Source organism: Olea europaea, chromosome 15, assembly GCF_002742605.1.
Source record: "Olea europaea var. sylvestris chromosome 15, O_europaea_v1, whole genome shotgun sequence".
NCBI lineage: Eukaryota > Viridiplantae > Streptophyta > Magnoliopsida > Lamiales > Oleaceae > Olea > Olea europaea.
In genome coordinates this window covers 10,278,838-10,292,463 of record NC_036251.1, presented here as the reverse complement: position 1 = coordinate 10,292,463, position 13,626 = coordinate 10,278,838, and positions in this window count along the sequence as shown.

Sequence of the window (13,626 nt, the reverse complement as noted above, 5' to 3'; positions counted from 1 at the left end):
ACATCAAAGTTTAGAGCACTTATAGGACTTCTATTAATTAATTATATAGTTGTTTTAACAACCTCACCCCAAAACAATTTGGGCAAGCCTAATACTAAAAACATGCATCTAACCTTATTTAATAAATTCCTATTCATTCTTTCTACAATGTCATTTTGTTAGGGTGTATATGTTACAGTTCTATGTCTTAAAAATGCTATGCAATTTACAGAAATAATTAAATTCATAATTGCAAAATTCTAGGCCATTATCAGTTCTTAAGGTTTTAATTTTCAAGTCAGTTTGATTTTCAATTTGGCTTTTCCAAACTTTAAATGCAGTGAAGGTCTTATCTTTAGTTTTCAACAAAACACCCATTTTTTCTTGAAAAGTCATCAATAATCAAAAGTTAATACTTGTAACCAAACAATGTATGTGTCGATGCAGGCCCCACAAATCAGCATTTATGTATTCTAGAATTTGCTTTATTTTATGAATACTAGTGGGAAAATGCAATTTAACTTGTTTACCAATCAAACATTGTTCACAATTAGAGAATTCCCCAATATTTAATTTTTCAAATGCACTTTTATTTTTTAGAGCCCAGAGGAATATGTAGAGGGGACTAAGCTGGGCTATAGTCCCCCCCCCCCTCTCCCCCGTTCCCTTAAGGCCCAAGAATTTATTTTTTTTAAGGCATTTTTCTTTTTTCTTTTTTGTAAAAACAGTTTTTTATGTGTAAAATTAATATTTTTTCGTGTATTAACCCGACTTGATAGCCCAGTCTTTGATCCAATCCTGGATCCGCCCCTAGTGGAGCCTTTAGACTTTTCATTCCAATGCGACCAAGTCTACCATGCCATAATTTGGCAAGGCTAAAATCATCATCTAAAACTACTTCAGACAGACCCACTTAAGGTTTGACATTTAAAAAATATAAACCATGTCTCTTTGAGATAGAAGTGATTAAATCACTACCCTTAAAGATTTTTATTTGTCTTTGACCCAATTTTATGCCAAATTCCATATCATCTAACATTCCTAGAGACACAAGGTATATTTCTAGTTCAGGAATAAATTTAGTGCCATTTAGGTTTAAAATTCTGTCATTTTCTAAAAGCAGTTTTATTGTTCCAATTTCTCTTACTTTATAGGTCATGTTGTTTCTCATGATAACTTGGCCCCTTTTTGTTTTTTCAAAATCTAGAAAATACTTTTTGTTAGGGTACATGTGAAAGGAACAACCTGAGTCAAGAATCTACTCTTGATTTAGGTTTCTTTCAACATTAACAAGAATTAGGCCATTTTCAAGTTGTTTATCATAGGACATAACGACATTACCTTCACTTGACTTCTTTCTTTTTAAATCATTTTGCTTCGTATAACAGTTTTTGGCAAAGTGACCTATCCTACCACAATAATAGCAATTCTTTCCTTCAGTGTTATTTTTGGATTTCATTTTATCATTATTCCTCTTTCTAAGGTCGTTTGGAATTTTTGAATGGATGTTAGATTTAACAACACTTTTACCTTTTATCAAAAGATTTTTCTCCATTTTGATTGTTAATAGAATTGATTTGTGATCAAGAACCCTATTTTATTATGATATCGGTAGTAAGCTTATTTCTACCATATTTTAGGGCATTCTTGAGGTCTCTATGTCTATTACTAATGGAGTTTAACAGGACCACAGCTAATTGATCTTCTAATAATTTTTCATCACGGTTGGTGAGGTCTTGGGTCGACTTAGTAAACTTATCTTAATTTTCTTTCAAATCAATAGAAGTGTCTATCTTAAAGAGAAAAACCCTTTAAGCAGAAAACATTTATTATGAACAGTCTTGGGCTCAGGTTGAGCCTTTAATTTGGTCTAAAGTTCTTCAGCAGTTTTAATTTCTCCAATACATTTAATCACATTGTTAGAAAGGTACAAGAAAATAGTGATCCTTGCTATCTTCTCTAATTTAGTTCTTTTAGAAGCAGACAGCTGGTCTAGAGCTCAAGCACATTTTAGTTGCATTAAGATAGCCCTCATCTTTTTACTCCACATATTAAAGTCCCTCCTCCCATCATATATGTTCACTTCAAACTTAGTAGTGGCCATCAAAGAATCAAGATAATGCACACGTTTGGATATCAAGAATACACAGAGAGACACACAATGAGAAGACTACAAGCAGATAAGGGCTTAGGGCCAACAGCAATGCACTTAATCAGGTTTTCTTAAGCAGTGAACACACAACACTAAGTATAAGGACAAGAACACAAATAGAGATAACAATTCCCATATTTCAATTGATTACTCTAGCAAGATCTTCCAATTACACTCCTACACCGAGTAGTACTATCAAATTCCCAAGGCCTCTTTAGAGCCTTTGGACAAAGACCAATCTAGAGGGGGATTTTAGTGAAAGGTAAATCTAAGGAAAAAATAGAAAATTCTAAAGAAAAATTATCAATAACAGTGCATAAGAAAGATCTCGCCAAAGAGTTCAAAAAACTCAATTTCCTTTAGAATATGTTTACACGATTTGAGCTTGGTTTCAAATCCAGTTTACTCGAAGATTAGGTATCCTTTAGAAAATTAGGCTTTGATACCACTGAAAAGTCAAGAAATACTTTAAGATTAACCAAGATTCAAAACCAATCACTAAAAAATAGAAATGTAAAGTGCAGAAAATATATAATCAACACAAGAATTTTTCAGCCATAGCGCCAAAAGTTCGACAACCACTTCTATCGCCTAATCCCATGTTAAGCATCCATTATAGATGGATAAAGCTTGGTTGCACTATAAAGCCAAAAACTGGCAACAAAAATTTACAATATGCTCCAGAAATTACAAAAGATCAAGCCACAGAGACTTATTGTTAAAATGAACCACAAATCAAAACACTCTCCCCCAAGAACTCGAAGGAAATCACTCAGATCTTTTCCAAATGCCTACTTCACACACGAATCACTGAGATTCTTATACAAAAACACAGAATAGTACAACAGTATATCGATCTAGAGTATTACAGGTTCTTTCCTTTGATTTGAGTACTGAAACACTCAGGAATCACAAACCCTAATCACGAAGAATGAGGGGTTTTCATAGAAAAGAGAGAGCCAAGAGACGAACAACAAACCCAAAAAATCTCTCTCCCAGTCAAAACGTCACAGTGAGAATATAACGGCAGAAGTCCCCAGAACATAATCAGACGGTCACCAAAATGCCACGTGGTTCAATTCAGTTAAAGACCTCCACTAAAAGAAGTTCAAATTTGAGAAACACGCTTTCTCCTCAATTTTGGAAGCACACTTTTATAAATGAAAGGTCAATGGTTCGAGACTTAACAGCTTTTGATAGTTAAAAGATCTTTTAGGGAAAACTAGTCAAATGTGGCTTCTTCTAAAAGTATTTTCAAATTATGAAATGCTTTTAGAAATTAGTTTTCAAACAAAAATTAAGATAACTTTCTCCAAAAAGTCTTCTGCATGAAGTAAAAACAAGAGTCAGAGTCATATCAAATGGGTCCGTAGTGTAATATTGATCGGTTCTCTCAACCCACCAAATCGACGGATTTTGTCCATTTATCATATTCTCTTCTAATTTTACTCTATAAAATAATTAATTTCATCCAACATATTTTCTTAAAAACTAATTTTTAAATAAAAATACATTAGCGAAAAAATTATTTATAAGCAAAAAAATTACATTCTAATTAAATAATGTTTATAAGCAAAATATTAATTATAAGATAATAAAAATTGCATTATAATTTAAAAATTACTTATTTTTAAAATCACTTTTATATAAAAAAAAAAAGATAATACTAATAAGATAAAAATTAACTTATAAAATACATAAAATTAATTAAAATTAAAAAAATTCACTTAAACTTATTTATAAGTATAAAATCAACTTATAATTGTGAAATTTATTTATAAGTAAAAAAATATTAACTTAAAATTTTAAGTAAATATTTAAATTTATTTAATTTTTAATTTAAATATTAACTTATATGTAAAAAAAACATCTATAGCTAAAATATTACTCATAAATAAAAAAAATTTCATATAAGAAACTATAAATTAAAATTTTTACTAAGGGATGTATATGTAATTTTATTTTTTAAAAAACTTTCAAAATCAATGGATACTGGACAATAAACTCTCAATTATGTGTTGGTAAGTTTTAAAAATCACTCAAAATCGATCATCTTAAAAGTTCAAAATCAGTACTTTAAAAAATGCTTAAAATCGGTACATTGAAACTCCCAATCAGACCTTTAGATTCCATCATTACTCTTATTAAATTCGTTAATAAATTCATAGGTAGTTGATTACTATTTGGTATTTGGGTAATGCAGCATATTAAGAAAATATTGTATACATATTCTTAATCACTTCCATAATCGAACCATAAATTCAAAAGTAAAAAATAATCCTTACATTTTCAATGTATTCTTCATAAATTACATTTCTGTGTGTGTGTTTTTCTAATGGTGTCTTTTATTATTTGTTTTGATTTTAGTTCAAGAGGATGTTTTATAAATATTAGGGTTTTAATTAAATGTAAAGTCAAAAAGAATATAAAATATCCAAAAATATTTAACAAGAATATTATTTGATGAATTTAAAGTGATAGACTTTTATTTAGATTCCCTTTGAGCCCCTTTAATTCTCATTTCCCCCCATTTTTCAACATTTTCAACCCACAATTTAGAGACATATCTGTCAACTTTTGAAATCATGTGTCAGAGGACGATGATACCAGCAAAATAGTTGGAAATAGATTTACAAATTCAACCTCCTTCTCAACTTGCCAATTCCAACTTCAAAACATTTGTAAACGCAGTATTGTAATTGGCGTTGACAATGACAGCATTATTTTATTGTAAATTTCAAATGACAAACAATACGGTTTCGTGCACTCATAGACAATGTGGGTTCCATTGGCATGCAACTTTTGACTGAAGAAAATGAAAAGTAATTCAAATGAATGGGGCTGAAACGGAAGCTTAGTTTTATTTTTGTACATTTAAGTAGATTTGCATAAGATTAAAAACATAACATACAATTTTTTTTTAAAAGTTGATAAATATATAAAAATAGTAGATGAAAATAACGACTTTATTATAATGCTAAGTTTATTAGTGATGACAATTATACCCATACAACCCTAAAAATTATTACATTGTATTACCGATTCATCCCTATAAATATGAGTTTTGATTCTTAATAAAACAAACAAGTTTATAAGCTTTTATTCTCTATTCTTTTTTTTTTCTCTATTTTCATTTCTCATTATTAGCCCCTATTTGCACCATATTGTCCCTACATTTTAATGGAAAAAATGACCATTACATCCACTATTGCGGGCCCAAGCACAGTGAACTCGCTGACAATTGAAGTTGCCAATAAATATGAAATTTTCTATTTTGCCCCTTGTCTTTGAAATTTTCAGCTACATGAGACAAAATTGCAATTAATACCCTAAGAGTAGTCAAAGGCTGCACCATTTTTAATTACTCAACATGTGACCTATACTTTTCATGGAAGGTGGGCCCATTAATATCACATGCTGCTCAAATGTGTGTCCCTTTACAATTCTTTGCATGACCTTAAAATAAAGGTATTTGCAAAAATGTCCAATTTCGCATATCTCAATTCAAAAATGTCTACTTTTGATAATCTTTAAAAAAAAAGGCCAAATTTGGTATCAAATTTTCTATTTTACCCTTGATGAAAGAATAAAAAATTCTCAACTGTTCTTTTGCAAGTTGACACTGATCTCGAGAAGAGCAATGCTTCCATGAGAAGCCACAATAATTGTTGCTATTACCTATGCTCGTCCACTTGCCTGCATTTTTCTTTAGATATTAACAAATTATTTTACGAAAATTGAAAAACGTGAAATAGCAAGCATTATCAACAGAAAGAAATGTATGGTTTGTACTCTAAAAGAAGGAATAATTTGTTTATGGCGATAAATTTAATGTCGTAGAAATTTGAAGTCGACTAGGCTCTCCTCATTTTTGGGCAGAATGTATTTTCCTTTGTTATTTGATGTTTATTGAGAAGTAATTTGTAGTAGTTGTCGTTATATATTTGATTTCAATGTGGTAGATTATCAAAATAAGTAGTAGATATTTGTCATAACCTTCTTACATTACTTAGTTACGTAATAATTGAAGGTACTCCTGTAATTAAAATGTCATTAATTGTAGCATAAATTCTTTGCAAAAATGGTGGTTGAAGATGAAGAAGATAATAAATGCATATGGTGAAGTGGAATCTGTCATGTCACTCTCGACATTTTATAGTCGTCGAGAATGGTACTTGAAATGTCGTTCTTTACAATTACAAACGTCGAGAATGTTACTTTTAACGCCATTCTCGACATTTAACAATGTTGAGGGTAACATTACAAAGACCATGACGAAATTAGGGAAATTTTTTGTATATTGGTTACGGATAATTAACATATTCGTTTGAGGTATTCGTTATTAGTTGATAATATTTATTGTTTATGGCATGTAGATATAGTTGATGTTATGAGATTCGTCATCTCCTACGGTGGTACATTTGTCAACATTGACGATGAGTGGAAGTGGTTAGGCAACCGAACAACATCAATTGTTGTTCGACGTGATATTGAATATGAAGAGCTTGTGCATAAATTATTTGAGAAGCTCAATATTGACAGACTGCAGTTTCAGATGCAACTATAATTTAAAGTTCCAAACATGAACGTAACCCCTGCTGATGTAGTCGACAATGAGGCTTTGCAATGGGACATTTCTTGACATTTTGAGCAATTCTTGACATTTGTTGTGTAGTTCTTGATATTACATGTCCGCACATCTTGACACTTGACATTACATTTTTTTTGAATGACAGTATGAGCATAAGAAACACATAAATATAGCAACGAACAACTGTTCATGGACACCGTTGGTGAAATATAATCAACGGTCACATAATCAAAGTACAGTTAGCTACTACGACTTTTTCACTATCGGAGATGAAGAAAGTATTCGTTATGACAAAGATCTACTGCAATCTTTCGTCTCTATAATGACATCATGTCTACTGAAACTGATTATATTGGATGCCTTAAAATGAAGCATTCTATATATTTGAGTAAAAACATTACGCAATTTGGCCTTAAAAGAAATGATTTTACGTTAGTCTAACTTAACATATACGAGAAATTAACTACGGTAGTAAATAACAAGAGATGAAATGCTCACCTACTGTTTGCACATGGTAGATAAGGTATAATCTCCCGCTTCATTCGTTCATTTCTATGTTTATTTATATCTCGTCTGGTGGAAAGAGGTGAACACTACAATAATCCTTGAGCCATAGTGCATGTTGATCTGCGTATGCCTTGATTGCATCTCTTATGTGAACATTATTACTGCACTCGTATTTCTGGATTTTTCCATTCAAGAATATTGACCAAAAAAATATAACATTCATTATTAGGATGTGAGCTTGGAATTAATAAATACTTGCACCCTATCCACGGACGACCAGCTACAGGCAATCTACCATTGACGTAGTTTTGTAGGCAAATTTCATCCGGTTCACCTCTCTGGTTTTTCATTCGAAAGTTCAATTGTCACCTCATTTAATGATAACGCTCCTCTTCAAATTGAAAATCCAAAATTGCATATTGTTTATTGACGAGAATATAACCTTCATTCATATGCCGCCTCAATAACTTCAGCTCCAACTTAATATGATAATGAAATAAATACATTAACATATATTAGACATATTAACTACGAAATCAAATTGATTGTGATTGCTAACTTTCACTCACCGTAATATTCAAATCTTTCGTCGGATCCGTTAAAGTTCTCAACATGTCTCTTCTATAAGCATTGCCACCGCCATCGTCTAAATATGCACTGTATAACATAATTTAAATTATTATCGAATGAATCAATAAAGAATTTTTGACATTGATATAATAATGTTTAGCATTCGGACTAATAAGAATGAGTTAAATTTGTTACCCAGATTGATTTGTCGATATCCAATCTCTAATTGTTTTATACTTTTTCATATCATAGTCTTCTAAGGGACGAAATGTAGATGACGAAGACTGTATGTACTTCCTCTTCTTTTCCCTTTCTCTTCTCCACCTTTCAACTCTTTTGATATGTTGAGATGTTGACGTCTCATGTGGTTGATCAATAGGATTTGAACTTGCATGGGGAGGAACATCTTACTGTATGGAACCTATAATAATTTCCATGTTGGATTCCCAGTTAGATAATCTGTTTAGCATCTTCTCATTCTTTTCATCAATGTAAGATCTCACAGAACATAAACTGGTATCAACATAAGACCGCGTGTGCTCTTGGCTCTTCATTCTTCAAAAAAATCTGTCTTCAAGTTGTCACATAGATCGGATACATCTGATATCGTATGCTGCCTGTACATAACCAACATTTCTTCCATTCGGTCTTTAGTTACATATTTGTAGGCACCAGAAGCAGAACTAGGCCTAACTCCAGTTGAAGTTCTCGATGTGCCACGATTTGTCGTTTCTTACACACGGATGTTATCCGGTAGTGGTTGTGCTACATTTTCTAATTCTCCATTGACATTGACATCTAATATACTATGTTCATTATCAGCTGGCAGTGAAAGAGTTGTGTGCCACGGTGCTTGTAATTCTTCTTCCGTAGGCTGCAGCACTGTAATGACTTCGATCTGCAATCATCATAAACTATCGGAATCAATTTGTTGAATTTAACTTTTAAATAATTAAATGCGAATGTCATTCTACATTGAAAAAAAAAATTTATACCTCTTCAGTATCAAAAAATTCATTAACGTTCTATTTCTTGAGTATTGTATTAGGCCTCCACTTGTACATTCGTGGACTCTGCATCGTTTTATATCTACGGCTTCCAAACTTTTGTACAATCTGTGGAAATACTTCATATATCTAATATTGCAACATAATTAAAGATAAATATCGATGTATATAATTTATTTTTTTTACAAAGAAATTATACATAATACTTCAATAATTAGTATAGGAACAAAATACCTGAAATGCAAGTAGATTGCCTTGTATTGGATACTTACATTTTGTTTGTTAGTTCTGTTGCATCCTTAGTATTCTTTTCAATTGTGACTTTTTCAATGAATTTAACAAAACGAAATATGTTTTACGACCCCATGGATACGTAAGGAACTCATCAAGATATTCAACCACGCCTAGAGTTCTATAATCAATTTGTTTTGCGCTCGGTTTCAACACACACTTCACCAACATAACTAATCTCAACTTAAATTTATCTTCTTCGTCTTCACACATGTGGAAAGCTTTAAAAAGCATTCTATTGCTAATTCATGTTATGCCATTAAAGTATTAATTTCTAAGACGATCGTTATTATAATCAAATGTATGGATGATTCATGGTAAGGTAGTCCAGTAATGAGGTAAAATTCTTGCATGCCAAACCTGACAACATGGTCATTTAACCGTACCCAAAGTTCATTATTTTTTTCATAGTGTACATGTCTCATTATAAATTCGTATACCAACTTACTACTAAATTGTTCTTCTTTTTCTCTAAAAATATCTCCATAAATAAATCCATAAAAATTACTACACATCAAAGAACATTGTTGATTTGCATCTATAAATTCTACAAAATCTTTAAGGTATCTACGATTTGGATACTGAATGATGATAGCAGAAAACTATTAGTCTGGAGAGAGAACATATTCTAAAAATATCTGTATAAATTATATAAAAATTAATATTTTCAAACAAATATAATATTTTTTTACACATCTTGTATACTAAACATACTAAAAGTAAGTGTAAAATTATTCAAAAATTAATATTTTCAAGTAAATAAAGACATTTTTTTTACATATGTAGTCTATTAAAACAAACTACTATCAAGTGTAAAATTATTTAAGAATTAATATTTTCAAGCAAATATAATATTTTTTTTTTTACACATCTAGTACACTAAAACAAACTAAAATTTGTAAAATTGTTCAAGAATCAATATTTTCAAACAAACCTAATATTTTTCTTTACACATATACTAAAACATACTAATAGTAGGGGTGGATTTAAAAAATAAATAAAAATATTCCCATCTCCATAACAGTGTCACGCATTGTCATGGAGACAATGCTTGTCTCTGTGACTAATGGAGACCAATTTTTCCGACTAAATTGTATTCTCATGTCATGAAGACATGCTTTCTTCAATGATATTCAACTTACTACTAATTAGCACAAATTTTGAATTACTTACCTTTTTCGATCAAATGAGCACCTTTTTCGAGTGAACGTGTGAAAATCTTTCCAACTAAATGTGTTTCAGAATGAATATGAGAATGAAACTGTAGTTAAAACGTGTGGAGAGTGAGTGAACGTGATAATAAACTCTAGCTAAATGTATGGATGGGGGAGTGAATATAAGAATGAGACTCTAGCTAAAAGTGTGCAAGTGAGTGTATGTGACAAGTCCTAGCTAATTGTGTGAAAATGAGTGAGTGTCAGAAAGAATTTTGTTGTGTTATGATAATTGAATGTTTTTTTATAGATTCTGTATATAGTGAATATATTCGCTTGTTGTGTTGTGATAATTAAATCTTTTTCACACATTATGGATATATATCAATGGTTTTTTTATACATCAATATTGTCATTGTTGTATTGCAATAATTGGAACTTTTTGACAAATTATAAATTTCTTTTATTTATTAAAGCTAATCGTGTTAATCAAAGTTTCCTTATATATAGAGAGAGGTGTAAAGCATAGTTAGAGGTATAATTGCATTACAAGAACTCAAACAAACTCTCACATTTTGACCGTGTTTATGGTGTGTCCCCATGTATGTTTTGGCATTTTATCGTGTTTTCGACATTTGAAATGTCGTTATCAATGTTTGTAAATCAAATAACTCGACAGTTGACGTTCATATATCAATTCTCAAGATTGCATTTCGTGTCCTAGAGTTCTATACATTTCAGACATTTCTCGACATTAGAAAAATATAATAAAAACAAAACGAATGAAACAAAAGAAAGTTACAAAATTAAATAAAGAATATATAAATATTATTTAATTAAAATTGAAATAATTAAATTTTATCATAAAGAGAAAAGAATTAAAATAAATTTTGAATCGAAAATTTTTTTTAATAAGAAAACAATAAATTAAAAAAACTAAAATAAATGGAGGAGAGAAAATATTCTTCAAAACAATCTCCAATATGGAGAGAGAGTTTCCATGTTATGCAGAAGTTGTTCTCCATAACATGGAGAGGATCATCTCTGTGTTATGGAGATGTTTTTCTCCATCACTTTGTTCCTTTTTTATTATTTATTTTTATTTATATGAAAAATATTTTTTTCGATTTATAATTTTTGTATTTATTTTCTCTTTATACTAATTTTTTTAATTTTAATTAAATATTATGTATATGTTCTTTATTTAATATTCGTAACTTTTTTGTTTAATTTATGAAATTATTTTTGAAAATTGTTATATCACCCATTTTTCCTTCATATTGTAAATGATTTTTGGTTCGATTAAAAATTCTTTTTATTTCTTTTCGTTTTGTGATATAAATAAAACTTTTTTAGTTCAAGATTTATTAATGTTTATATGAACCTCTATTTACTTTGTCTAGTAATTTCTACTGAAGTTTTTATGTATAACATTTTATATTTATCGAAAAAAATAGCAATCGAAGTCATTATAATCAATGAGAACGAAGATGCGAAGACATAAAATAGCAATTGAAGTCATTGTAACCAAATGCAGTCTATAATGTTTTCCGACTGAAAAAACAGATGTTCTGGAAGACGGAAGAATCTTCGTCGGCTTACAATTAGAAAAGTGGTAGGGGGATGAACGGAAAGATTAAAGGTGCGGCGGCTCTTCACTTCCAGAAATTTTAGCCTTGTATTTTTAGGTTTCGAAGAGGATTTCACATTTGGATGCAAATTGAATGAAGAATAGGAATAGAGTTTTATGTTTTCGTATGGGTTTGATTCATAAATGGACCTGACCCATTTTTCATTTCAAATTAACCGACAGACATATTTAATGTGATTGACATTTGTACTTTTTGAAACAAGTAGCATAGGTTGTATATCCCAATTTTATTGGCAACATAATTCTTAATGATGGGACAACATTTGAATACTACTTTGGAATTAGAAATTGCAGGCAGGAGTATTCTCATCCAAATAATTGAAAAATGTACATTGCGAAAATTTTGAACTTTTTGCAAATGTCCATGTAAAAATGGACATTTCAGGCAATTTTTTCTCTAAAATAATTACTACAACAACATCCAATACAGAAATTATTGGACTGCAAAACAAAAAAGGGGATTCAATAGGCACGGCATGTTTTGTTGCCCAAGGTCCGACGACATGATGCAAACGTGAAAAGTGTAATTATTCAACATTCCACATACGTACATAACCAAACACGTAAATAATATTACATCAACTAGGACGAATACAATCCAATGAACTTGCAAATTCAATTATACCACTAGACGTGTGGTATAAATTCTGTCCCAAAGAGCGATCATGACGACTGTTGTGCCATGTAATCATGAAAACTGTCTCACTCGCTTCGTTGCATCTCCGACGCATTCATTTAAGCCTGAACTTTATCCTCAGCACTAGCCAGCTCTACCTCGGCTACCTTGTCGTTCGCTTTCGCTCTTGTGAATGCCTCGTCCACAACTCCAACACGACATAGAAAGTTATGAATGCCCATCGTCACTATAACAGCTGCAACAATAGCTAGGCATACGATCAAGGATTTTTCATCTCTACTTCAATACACCAAATGCATGTTCGATGACGTTCCTGCACGAAGTGTCTGAAGTTGAACCTCTCACGCGCATTCCGAAACTTATGGCACTGCCTATTCATTCGTTGCGAAACAGTTGAAAGTGATATAGTATATCTGAACCCTTGTATGGGGTCATATATCCAGGTCGATGCGCAAAATCAGAGTCTACCAAATAATATTTGCCGAGTGCTGGCTGCAAGAAATTTAGTTCAGGACTATATATAGCACGATCTAGAATTCGAGCGTCATGCGTATTCCCGGTATAAGTAGCAAACACGAACGTGAAACACAAATTGAAGTCACATGCGGTCAACACACTTTGGGTCGGTATTCTTTTTCGACCTATGAAGTTCACATGCTCGTAATGCGATAGCACAGCCTTCACATGTGTACTATCAATGGCCTCGACGCAATCCTAAAAGAGTGGATGCTTGTTTAGGTCTGGCCTGTGCGGCTCGACGTTATCATTGTAATTTAGAGCAAGTTGTATCACACGTTGGGAGAGCACAACGACGGCACATAGCACCTCTTTGAAGAACTGGCATACGGTATACAAATAGTGATTGAAAATTGTTATCACCTGTCGGTATCCCTTCCCATGTGCAAGTATGCACAAAAAGATATCAACTTTCTCATAGATATCCACCTGCTGGCTACTAGTTAAACCATATTCGTCTCGCAGGGTATGTACAAAGTGTCGCAGCATCGGTGGGTACATTCGAAATTCCTGATAGCGCATCTGTTAGTGCCCGCTCATAGCCTCCATCATGAACATGTGGACATTTCTT